This window comes from Heterocephalus glaber, unplaced genomic scaffold (genome assembly GCF_053883595.1).
Source record: "Heterocephalus glaber isolate CG9 unplaced genomic scaffold, H.glaber_assembly_v1.0 deba00001497, whole genome shotgun sequence".
Classification (NCBI taxonomy): domain Eukaryota; kingdom Metazoa; phylum Chordata; class Mammalia; order Rodentia; family Bathyergidae; genus Heterocephalus; species Heterocephalus glaber.
This window is the reverse complement of record NW_028258320.1, coordinates 64,118,233-64,131,284: the sequence shown is the minus strand read 5'-3', so window position 1 is coordinate 64,131,284 and position 13,052 is coordinate 64,118,233.

Sequence of the window (13,052 nt, the reverse complement as noted above, 5' to 3'; positions counted from 1 at the left end):
CTGGCAGCAGCTCTGGGCAGGCAGGAAAGCCGAAGGGGACAGGTGAGGTTCCAGCACCGGATTGGCCATGACCTGTGGTCCTCATTCTCTGGTCCCCTGTCATCCTCAAAGCTGGTCAGTGGGGTGCAGAGGGTTTAAGGATGCATTGGGGCCTGGAGGCAAGATGAGGGGGCACCAGGTGAGATGGGCCTTAGGCCAACGTTTCTGGTTCAAAGAGGCAGCCCTTTGACACAGACCCTACTACCCAGAAATGAACTTCATCTTATCCACTTTTTGTTTAGTGGGGTTTTTTTTGCTGTACTTGGGAATTAAACACAAGGAACACTGAGGTCTATCTTTACCCTTTCTTTTTTTAAATTTTATTTTGAGACAGGGCCAGCCAAGTTTCCCAGGCTGGCCTTGAACTTGGATCCTCCTATTTCACCCTCCCGAGTAGTTGGGATTACAGGAGTGTGCTACCATACCCAACTCTGGGACCTTACTTAATGAAAAGCAGATCCAGAGCCTGCATTCCCAGAAACTCTGATTAAGTGGGACATCTGCATTTTTAATAAGGACAGTAGCGATTTTGTGGCAGAATTGATGAAACACCCTTTCATAAATCCTGCTTTTGTCTCTTTTTAAAAGGGGATGTGCCATTGTCTGTACTGTTTCAGCCTCATGTGCCTCATTCCTCGTTGTCCCAAAAGTCCCACTTGAAAGGAGGAGAGTACAAAGTACTGGGTATGTGTGGTGTATTCCAACCAAGAATGACTTTATGTGTGGAAAGCTTCGGAGACATGAGGTTACTTTCCCCATTTGGCATTTTATTCTTTGCATATCATAAAAATTATATAAATTGCTCTTAGCAGAAAGTTGTGTGTGCCTAAAATCTTCAACTGAAAAAAATAAACAAAACAGAACTTTTATTTTTCTGCATTAAAAGAATTAAACCCAATGTGAGCCACTTTGCCAGATCTTTGAAACGAGAAGCCTGAAGTGTTCTGCTATTGTAACTCAGTCTTTGTCTTCATTTTCCCCCCCTACTTCTTCCATCCATGCAAAGTCTATTGCATGGGGCTTTCAACCATGCCTGTGTTGTAATAAAAAATACGAAAAGGAAAGTTTTGTTACTTATGTACATTAACCATATTAAATACTTCATCTGCACCCCAAGACAATTCCTCTTCACTCACTGTGGCCAGGCAAGCCAGGCACGTGCAGGCTGCAGGGTGGACCTGACTGACTAGTTGCCAATGAATAACACCCTGTCAGCCACTGGGAACAAGGCAACAAAAGTTCAAGAAGGCTGGAAATCATTAAATGGTCAACAATATGAACTTTGAAAGATGTTTGGATCACCGCTGTGCTTGATTTTGGCTTATACAAAGACATCAGGATGGAAATTCTTCCAACAAAGGATTTTTTTAAATTGTGGTAAAATGTACAACACACAAAGCCTACCATGAGAAACATTTTTAAGTGTACAGTTCTGTGGTAGTAACTACATTCACAGTGCTGTATAACTATCATTCACCATTCATCCCAGAATTTCATGTTCCCACTTTGAATTCCATACCCATTTAACACTAACTCTCCATACGCCAACCTCCAACCCCTGGCAATCACTATTCTACTCTCTCTACAAATTTGATAATTGTAGGTACATCATAGAAATGGAATCATAAGCATTTGTGTTATGATTTGACAGGCTAAATTAACTTAGCATAATGCCCTCAAGGTTCATCCGTGTCATTGCATGTATCAGAATTTCCTTCTTTTTAAAGGCTGAATTCTATTCCATCATATATCTATGTATCATTTTGTTTACCCATTCATCCATCAAATACTGAGTTGTGTCTACCTTTCAGTTACTGTGAGTAAAGTTGCTGTGAACATGACTGTACGTGTCCCCAGGAGGGGGTTTTGCTAGTACAAATCAATGGCCCCTTTCCCACATTCTCTGACAGTCTGGTCCAATGTTCCAGAGTAAGATAAGTGATTTTTGTCTCACTCCACAGGAGAAGTACTAAGTAATGGCCACACTCCTAGAATTACTGGCCAAGTTCTTAACAATTTCCCTAGAAGCAGAATTTTCTTATAAAGCTCATCAATTTAGAAGTCCTCACATTCCCTACCCCCTTCCTCCACCAAGATAGCACTTAACATGTCCTGTAGATTTTTAAAATATTATAAAACCTAAAAATTCCACTGGATGATTTGAAACCACAGAAAATAATGTTGACAGTGATGTGACAGAGACAGAGAGGATATTATTGTCAGCTTCAGGCTCTTGCATTTAATGCAGATCCCCGTCTGAGCTGCAGACACTGCTTTGTTTACCATGTGTAGTTGTAGGGTTAGTTAAACCACAGTGGAGTGGGGGTGACCTCCTGGTGAATTTTGCTTGATATTCAGAGAGGAGCCATATACTGCTTGATAATTGTTTGGCAAGTTAATAAGTTGGAGATATGAAAGTTGCTAGGCAGTGATGACCAGCACCATAGGGGCAGGGCTTCTTCTGTGTAATTTGTAGGAATCCTTCCACCAGTCCCCACCACCAATTGCCAATTCATCTGTAGAAAAAGAAAAAAACAACAGATGAGAGTGGGATTATCGGATGCCTCCTATTTTCCAGGCAGTGTCTGAAGGGAATCATTGTTAACTGATTCTTTTGAAGGATGGGTTTTCAAAATTGTAGAAGTCTCTGGATTGGTGGCAGGTGGTCTGACCAGAGCACATGCTTCAGAAGAAATGCTTTCTTTCTGGTTCCGGCTCCTGCAGGTGCCTAGGCCTCACTTCCATCTTTAACGGTGGCCAGCAGAAGCCCTCCCATGCAGCGCTTCCCAGGAGGCTGGGCTGGTTCAGAATTTAGCTTTTGAAAAGAGCTTTGAGGATAAAAGGAGGTATCTTCTCTTCACACTGTTTCCCTCCTTAATTTAATCTTATCTTGCTGCCTCTTCCTAAAGCCAACTGGCCCTTTCCCTAGGTGGTTCTAGGAGGTGCAGGGCTGAGAAGCTGAGGAGCTACCACCTCTGCCCACCTTCTTGTTCAGTGGGATTTGCTGATCCACCATGAGGCTGCACATCTTTCCTCCCCAGTCTGTCTCCTCCACCCTTGGCCATTTCTTTCATCTGGTTCTGAAACAAATCTTCCTGGCTTAGAGCATTTGTAATGAGGAACACACATCTCATTTATTCAGCTCAGCCAGGGAACAGATGATCCAGATCATGGCACTATTCCCTTCTGAAGCACACAACCCTGAATGCCTGTGTGAATTTTGTTGAGAGTCTTTCAGGAGCCACATTGCACTCTAAAAGTACTCTTCAAAGAGGAGATGCTGTGTATAATTTAACCTCTGCACCATCACTTGTATTGAGTGCCTGTCATTAGGCTGTTCAGGGGCTCAGTTAAGTTGCTTCTGTCACCCCTGCCTGCTGAGATGCATGTCTCTCTATGGTTTTTTGTTTCTAATATGCTGTGGGGTAGAAAAGGGAAGTAATTGATTAGTTAACATTATACATGAGAACTAATGAGACTGAATTTTGGTGGAGTCATAAAGGGCTAATGCTTTGAAGTCAGAGAACTATAGATCTAAGTGATAAATTTAGAGTTTATTGCATGAAATAATGGCTTAGCTATTTAGCTTCCCTAAGCCTCAATTTCCTCTTCTGTAAAATGAGGACTGGAGTGGTATTGTCTTGCACAATTGGTGTGAGGATTATCTAAGGTGTTGTAGGAAGGTGCTGCCACATGAAGTGGTCAGCATTTGGAGAGAGGACAGTATAGGAAATACTGCTCATGCCCTGCTCTGCGCCCCACTCCCCTCTCTCAGCACCCACCATCTTTGTGTCTGTCTCTCAGCTGCCAGCTGCAAGTGCCTGTAACTCTTTGCTGAGGGGCTTTCTCTGCCTGTTGTCATCTGCTTGGCCAGAGCTCATGCAAGGCCAGGTGTTCCCGGGGATTATCTCCTTGGTTTTCCAGGAGTGACTTTCTATGAGTAACAGATGTCTGTGGATAAAAATCTCTGAGTGCAAGAGGAGCCCGGAGGGCAGTTTTCTCAGAGACTCTGTGTGCTGCATGTTTCCAGGGGCATCGAGTCTCACCTGCCCACAAGGGTCACCGGCTTGATGGTACACCTTAGGCTGACTTTCCTCCTGTATCTGTCTCATCTCCTCACACTCCTACTGGGCTGCCTAGGATCACTTCCCAAATAAGCTACACACACTTGTACAGGAGCCCTTCTGGAAGAATCCAAAGGAAGACATTGTTGTGACTGTTGGACACTGCCTTATTTCATTCTCAGCATCCCTTTTACCTTTATATGCTGTTTGGATTATGTGTGCATGGTTTGGTTGTGGGTTAAATGTCCCCCAAGGACACAGTGTGACTGAAGGCTTGGTCCCCTCAGTGGTGCAGGAAAGTGACTGAGCCTTTGCTACGTGGGGCCAAGTGGAGGTCCTTAGGCCATTTGGGGCCATGCCCTCCAGGACCTAGTCTCTCTCTCCTCCAGTTCCAGATGTGACTGTTTGCTACTACATGTGCTCCTCCCATGATTTGCTGACATCCACCACTCTTACCAGAGGCCAAACCAATGAAGCCACGTGATAATGGACTTGGAATCTCCAAAACTGTGGTCCACACAAACCTTTTCTCTTTATAAAATTACTTGCCTCAGATATTTTGTTTAAGTAATACAAAGCTGACCCATAAAGTATGGAAGAGAAAAAAATCTGTTTTCACACAGGTGTGTAGTCGCAAATACTAACAATGAATTTTTAATATCTTGTTTTGCAATTATAATGTATATTCTTTAAACTATTCCAGAAACATGAGAGACATAGTAATTATTTTCTGAATTGAATCGTTAATAAAGCCATTAACCACTGCCATTCCACAAATTTTAGTCAAGCATGAAGAAGCAGAACCTTTTGAGAAACCTGCCTCTCATGTACAGTATTACTACGATAAGATAGCTATATATTTTACATGGCACAAATGTCCATACATTCACCCGTCATTGTACAGCTGACAACCTCAAAGTGACAAGGGCATGCACTGGGCAGACAGTGCTGTCCTCAGGTATGCATTTGATGCAAGGAATTTAAAAATGGTCAGCATAGAGTATAGTACTCCTAATCTTTGTCACCTTTATGCAACGTCCATTCTATTCAGAGATGAAAGGTTTTTTCCCAACGTTTGCATAAAAATGAGCTTATGTGGCCACAGCAATTCATGCGCTGGGGATCTCTGGTGTGTTAAGATTTTGTATACTACCCAGGAAGGTACATGCCCTTTCTAAGTATGGTTTTTGAAGTGGCTACAGTACATTTTCCAGCATTTGCTTGAGTTGAGAATCTAAAACTGGGTTTGAAACCATGACATTCTAAAAGGCTGCTTGCAGAAAGTCTGCTTCTTCCTTCAGTCTACCTGCTCCAGGGGATGCAGATAGACACAGAGCCAAAGTCAAACTGCAGAATAGCATCACCAAGGTGACTTACTGGAATGAACCTTCCAATCAGCTTACCCTGCTCCCAGAAATACAATTATTGCCACGCTAATACCTGCTGCTCTGTTTCCTGAGCCCTGGCCAGGTGCCATGTATCCTGGCCCAGTACCTACATACTTCATCTCACTGGGTACCCTAAATACTCTGCAAGGCAGGTACCATTACTGTCACCATTTGGTAGAAACTGAAGCTCAAATAGGTTAGGTCACTTGTCCAAGGTCACATGATAGAAAAGGGGCAGAGATGGAGTTTGAACCCATGTTTGTTGACCTCAAAGGCCACATCAAGACCACATCCCTGGTGGGCCTAATGATGAGCAAAGCATGAGTCATTCTCCCTTCTTCACCCCACTAATTCATCAGCTGTTTCCAATGGCACAGCCAAGGAGAGGCTGAGAACGCAAGATTTTCCCCTGTGGGAACAGAGCGTCTTTTTTTGTCTATATGATGCTCATAGAACTCAATGAAAATGGTGAAGAGGTGTATACCAGCGTGCTCCTTATTTTTTTAACAAGCCATTTGACATGCCAAATATTCAGCATCTATCTCTCATAGAAGTCCAACTTCTTCCAAATTTTCTCTTTACCAATAATTCTTTGGAACTGTGTTTACAGTATAAACCACAAAAATAAGCTGGTGGTGAAGGAATGGTGTTTAATGAGATCTGCAAGCTAGTTAGTTGGTGATTCTTTTTTCTGTACTTGCCCAGACCAATCTCTCTCTCTCTCTCTCTCTCTCTCTCTCTCTCGTCTGTCTCTCTCTCCCATAGTTGGTTTCCTAGAATAGAAAGACACCTCAATTTATGAATTTGAAACCAAGACCAAAATAACTATGAGATGCTAAGTAGAAAAATTGAAGGTCAGAAAGTTTGAGCCAGCTACCTGAGGTCCCCATGGTGGGAGAATGGGGATTGAACTCGGGTCAGCAGAATCTTGAGCTACAGGACCCTGGGTGATGCATATGGCTGTCATAGAGAGGGGAGGGGAACAAGTCAGTGGTAAGTGGGTGGCTCATGGGCCAAGAGAATCTCTTGGGCAAGAATCCTGGGCAATGCCAATTCTGACCAGCCCATGGATGACAAGGAGTTGGTGTTAGGGTTTAAGTATGTTTGCAAGTGGTGGCTGGGGCCTCACCCAGGAGCAGAGCTGATTCTACTATTAAGCATGGTAAGCAATCTACTCCCCCAGCCTTTGACCATATTTTCTATGTCCTGGTGATTGTTCCTTGCCTCTACCCCCAGTCCCTAGGAAGAGTGAGTGACAGGGGTTGGGCTTTCAGGTGCTGCTCCAGTATGTCAAGTCAAGGGAAGGGCACAGGTGATAGCAGGGAAGGTGGGGTGCTGTCCTGAAGCTAGAAGAGTGGATCAAGCACACACGGTGAAAGTTGGGCTCAAGACTCCAGTTTGGGTTGTACACAGGGGCTTGGAGCTCACACCAGCTTCCACTCCATTAGGCTTATGTCTGTAAAATTAATTCTTCCTGTCTCAGTTACTTTCTCATTGCTGAGACAGTACTGGACACCCACAGCTCTAAGGAAGAAAGGTCTATTTTGGCTCACAGTTTGTAAACATTTCAGTTCAAAGTTGGCTGGCTCCAAGGCAGGGCAACATGGCAGAGGGGGATGGCAGAGGAGAATCAGCTCATGACATGGCAGCAAGAAGCAGAGACAGTCAAGGGAGGCAGGGAGGAGATAGACCCTTCCAGGCCTTGGCCCCAGGGACCCACTTTTTCTAACCCAGCTTCTCCTCCCAAATCACATCTAGCTATAAACCCATCAGTAGACTAATCCACTGTTAAGTATCATGCTTCTCATGATCCAGTCACCTCACATAAATCCCACTTATGAGCACATGAGGCTTTAGGTGGACATCTAGATAAACTGCAACACCTCCCTATCTCATTTTTCCTTCATCATGGAAGCTGGGATTAAAGCTTCTGTGTGACTGATTGGCTTTATTAATACTGATTCATGGACATGGCTGAGTTTGTAGGCTGAAGGTCTTTGGCAGCTGAAACTGAGGAGTACCCAGATGACAGGCTGACAGGAAAAACAATGCTATCTATTCACTAACTACAAAAGAAAATATTGGAGGGATCTGGTGGTCACCACTTTAACCATGTAATCAAATCTGGCATTTTCAATAAAGGGACCGATGGGACAGATAGGCATTATGGACTCCTAAGAAGAGATAGTATGAAGTGCTCAGATCCCTTTGTGATGATTTCTGTCCATAATGCTTAAGCAAACACAAGTCCTGGTTTGTTGGAATAACCCAGCAGATGGTGGTAGAGGAATAAGTTCAATGACACCAGGAGGAAACAATCAGACAAACCCAGAATGCTTATTTGATGGTATTGGGTATTGGCATTTTCTAAGATAAATGGTCTATGTCCTTCAAGATTTCAATGTCATGGAAAAAGGGAGAGGGGATTAAAAGGGGCTAAGAGTAACTAAATGCAATGTGCGTCATAATACCCTATATAAATTATAAAATATATTCTGGAACTGTTTGAATGTGGACTGGATATTGGATAATGCTATAGAAATATTGTTAATGTTTTTAGGTGCCACAATGATATTGTGGCTACATTTGAAAAGATCCATGCTGAAGTGAAGTTTTTAGGGGTAAAGTGTTATAATGTTATCAACATATTTCCAAATGAAAGAAATCTATATCGACATAGACGTAGACTTACGTGTATGCTCATGTACAATGACTTTTCACTCTCTACCTACCTAACATCTTGGGGGAGTAATAAAAATATCAATACTTGATAAACTAGGTGAGGCTATATGGATTTTTATTGTGGTGTTCTGTAAATTTAAAATACTTTAAAATAAAAAGCCAGGAAAAGTCAGATTTAGATGTTTGGAACTTCCACAGGTTCCATCCCCATGTGCAGACCCATCCCCTGTGGGATGTGCTCCTCACCTGTGTTTCTTTTAGTGACCAAGAGCCAATGCACTCACCTGCCCCCACCCTAGGGGCACTTGCTTTGGAGTTGGCTGTTAGTGATTATAAGGAAACCTACCTTCCCAGTGAGCTAACTGGGACCCTGGCTTATTTACTAACCTTCTGCTGTAACTCAACAGGCCGTAACCAAAGAAAATCTTGGCATAGACAGAGTTTACCATATCTCTGTTTTGCTTTTCCCTGCATAGATTAAAGATGTTTTTGGTGTTTAGAGCTAATGGTAATATGGAAGGCGGGGAGGACTGTTATTTTCCTTTGACAAAGGTTGGTATGAGGGGAGACACGTACCCATTCTCATTAGCACCTTTCGCATGGAAAGGGGGAAAACATCTTGTGAATATCACTTATTACCCAAGTGTCAGAGCATCTCGTGTCCTGGAAAGTTATAAAACAGACCTGTGAATTAGATAAAGAGATAAACTTTAGGTAAGGTGGGAGGCAACCAGCTTTGTCCCCATGACACTATTCTCCTCCACTGTCCTCCACTGAAAAATCTTAACCACATGCACAGGTCACCAGAGGATGAGAAGGGTGAGTCATGTTGGAATGGATGGACAGAATAGCCACTCGAACTCTCCTCTTCAGCATCTGTGACATTAAGTAGTATTTAGTCAGTAGCTTCTTGCTTCCTAGGTGTTGATCTTACTGTCCTAACAAACCCTTGTAGCTTCTATGCTTTCTGTCTCTCCCAAGTACCCTTCAGCATAGTACCATGCTTGCCACTTGGTAGATATTTGGCAAATGTCCTGTGATTGATACTGTGAATTTTAAAGATTCACGCATATCTCAGTGACAGAAAAAAATTCAAATGAAACTGTCTTAAAACCAGGAAGTAGTGTCTTTTATAATTGCCAAGTTCAAATATTAGTGGCTTTAGGCATAGGTTGCCTCAGGGTCTCAAAAGGTGTCAGTAGGGCCTGATCTCACCAAATATTTTCTCTCTTCATATAAATTTTCAGGATTTATCTGGTGACTAGACAGATGCCTGCTCCAATCCTACATCTTTTAAGTCTAAGTTCAAATGAGAAGAAAGTGGGCCTTTCTTGGCAAAAGTTGCATTGCATCTCATTGGCTCTCCCCAGGTCATGTGTCTATTCCTGGACCTACCACTGTGGCTGAAATAATGTGTACTCTATTGGCCAGGCCTAAGTCAAATAGAGTATACATCCCTGTGGCCAGAAGGAGGTCAGCTTCTCTGAAAACACAATGTCTGACGACCGGGGAGGGGTAATTTTCTTAATCACCTCCTATCATCCCACTGGTGAGGGAGACTGCTGTCCTAGGGTTGCTGGGATGGCAGATCCATGACTTCTGACACTGGGCAGATGAGATCAACACTATTAGCCACATACACTCATAGCCTGGGGGCGAGACACTGCATGGTTTTCAGGGCCACATGGAGGCTGAACTTGGAAACAGAATGAACAGCCAGTGGCTGTTGGAGACCTGCTTTGTAGTACAAAGAGGTGGGGTGAAGCCTGGTTTTTGGTGGGAGAATAAGGTTAGCCTCTTTGAATAATTCTGTGGGCTGGCAGTGACCCTGAACCCACTAGTCAGGAAAAGCAGGAACTGTGTCTGATCTTTCTCAGGAGGGCCCTTTCCCAAAAGACCTTAGCCACAGGAACAGAAGGAAGATGAAGACCAACAGCCAGATTTTTTGAGGCCCTCCTGGTTTTACCTGCTCTCAAGGTAGCACCTAAAGTTGCACTTTAGTTTTAGGCCTCACATGGCCCCCAGAAGAAAGTAAGAGACTATTAACATAAAAGAGCAATTGATGCTGGACTGAAAAAGCCCACTGTCCCTGCCTCAAGAGACTTCAAGAAAGTGGTGACTGGTAGTTGGCCATCAAATGCTAATTCTGTTTATCTGGACTGGTCATCTTGATGCTGACCTGTTTTGGTAATCTCAAATAAATGTGACTATGGTCATAATGAAGGAGAGAAACAAGTAAATATGGATGGCACAAAATGAAGTCCTGTGGACCCATGATTTGGAGTGGAGGGTCACTTCTTTGGGGAAGAGACCTCAAAGTATAGGCAGTATTTTGAAGTATCAGCCTCAGGGCACCCTGGACAGGCTTGCTGCCTTTCTGTAGGTCACTCATTCATTTTTCATCAGGTGCAAGGATCCTCATCAAGTTGAGACCTTTGGTGGACTAGGCTGGATGCCCTACTAGGCCTGATTCTAGATCTAATCACGGCAGGATGTACCAAATGACACTTTTTAAATAGTTACAATTGAATAACCTTGCATACATCAGTTGGAACCATTAAAAAAAAGTGCCATTAATACATCTAGGATTCAATGCTAGAATTGTTGCTGATCAAAGCTTATTGAGATCATAAGTAATTTGATCTGATAATTACTAAAGCTGAGATTCTTTACTTTTTCTCTATAAAGCTTCCAGGGAATTGAGCTAAGCACTATATACTTATCAACAAAATAAACACACATCCCAAACTACAAACCACTTCTGGGATTTTCACATAGTTCCTAAAATCTCAGCATTAAACATACACCATGATTCCAGAACTCCACACCTTTGAGAGTCATATTTGGAGAAGCTGGTTAGTACAAGTCAGATAAGGCACACTTTCTTTTTTCCCAGGAGGGAGGCAGTGCTGTTTCTGGTCTGTAAAGACTGCATGTCTACAGCATAATAGTTTTGGAAATTCAGGAAGCCTGTGCTATTGGTCATTAGCAGTGCTATTTGAGCTCCTGGGTCAAGGTGTACATGTAACCCTCCTTGGCTTCTCTGAATACATTGTCTTCTGCAATTGACTCAGCTTAGTATCTTTGAGGGATTTAAGCATGGAAAAGACCTTTTTAGAAATTGTGCTCCAAGATACAGAATACCAGAAGTGATACTGAGTGGCATCACTAAAGACACGAGGGCTTCATGACATTTTTAAGCCCTGGATAAATCTCAGCATGAACAGAGTATCTCTCTGGACATTAGTGCCCAGGACAATTTGAGTTGAAAAATCATAGTTGATTCACTTGCTGGCCTGGAAGACTTGGTGACATAGTTTCAGACACAGCATGTTGTGAATGCTTGGTGTGTACAGGGTTATACCTGAGGACAGGTATGCCTGGCCAAATTGTGGAGCAAGGTGAAAAGGGCCAGTCCTTTCTTCCTATCACAAGCCCTTTTCTTCACCCTCAATACCCTGTCCTGTGCATTCTTCTCTTCCAGGCACTGTTCCATTTCTACTCTCCCAGCACTCAATCAATCTTCACTTGAAGAGTGAGGGCCAGATCCTTTGGCATAGCAGGAAAGCACTGAGCCTCTTATAGAAGGAAGTTCTTCTAGCTTGGCATTTCCCATCTTGGTGGTCTGGGAAAGCCATAGAATATTGCTTGGTATTTATCTTCCAGAAAGAAAGATGGAAGCAGATAGCAACAAAACAAAACAACACAAGCAACAATAAATTCTCTTTCACACGAGCTCCTAGAGAGGATCAAAGAAACAGATAAAAAATATGCTGTAAACAGCAAGTTTATATGTGAAAAATGAGATGTTGTTAATAAAAAAATGAAGGTGTGACTTTTCTTGGAAAGTTCGACACTTTAAGGGGGATCTTGGAAGCAGGAAGCCCCTTCATTTTCTACATGAGTGAAGCTACAGTGGAGAAACAATGATCTTGAATTAGGCTGGTATTTTGAGTTAGGAATTTCTCCCCAACCCTCCAGTCCTCTGGTGTAGGCACTTCCCTGCCAGGTTCTGCAGCTATTGCATTCCCAGAAGAGTAGCTAGGACCTTGAGGTTCCTGGGTCATAAAACAGAACACTTTCTATTCATGGTAGATATTTTCAGCACTTACAAGGCAAGAAGTGGTGTGGAGGCTAAAGGATCAAATGAACAGCTTGTCTTTCCCAGCCAACAGAAGGACGTAAGTAAGAAGCTGTCCTTTACTTCTTCTGAAGGAAAGAAAGTGACCAACACATGAAATATACCAGAAAGAATACTGATGGCATGAAAGCTAAGAATTTGAAAACAAATGAAAACCTACCTCAAAAGAACGGGCAGGTCCAAAAGTACTGAGCTCATTGGTTGGATCAGATCAGTGGCCAGATTCGTATCTGGCTAGAATGCTGGGACTCTAGTGGGAAGGAGATTTGATGGATTGTATCAGAGTTATGTCTAACTCAGAGATGCTAACTATATGGAAATGCTCAGAGATTCCAGATATCTTCAGTGTGTAGGTTGTGTGCAGTGAGAAGAGTAACTCAGATTCTATTGTAACTTTGGACACCTTGAACCAGTTGTGGCATGAAATAGAATACAACATTTTGATTATTCTTTTGGAGAAAGCTTATCTATCAGAGTATGTACATTTCAGGGGAAATGACTTATACTGCTATCAGATTGTCTCCTTGTAAGGAGCATTTCAACAGCTTCCGAATATTTCTTGAAAACAACCTTTAATTTGGTCTTTGGAGACAACCAGAGCACTTTTTTGCTGAGTACATCTAACCCCTGCTGGTAGAATACATGGACAAATTAACGAACTGACTAGGGGGAATCATGTTTAAAATTTCCTCTAGTGACCTATGTTTTCTTTTATCGTCCTGTTTTTAAAAAATTGAG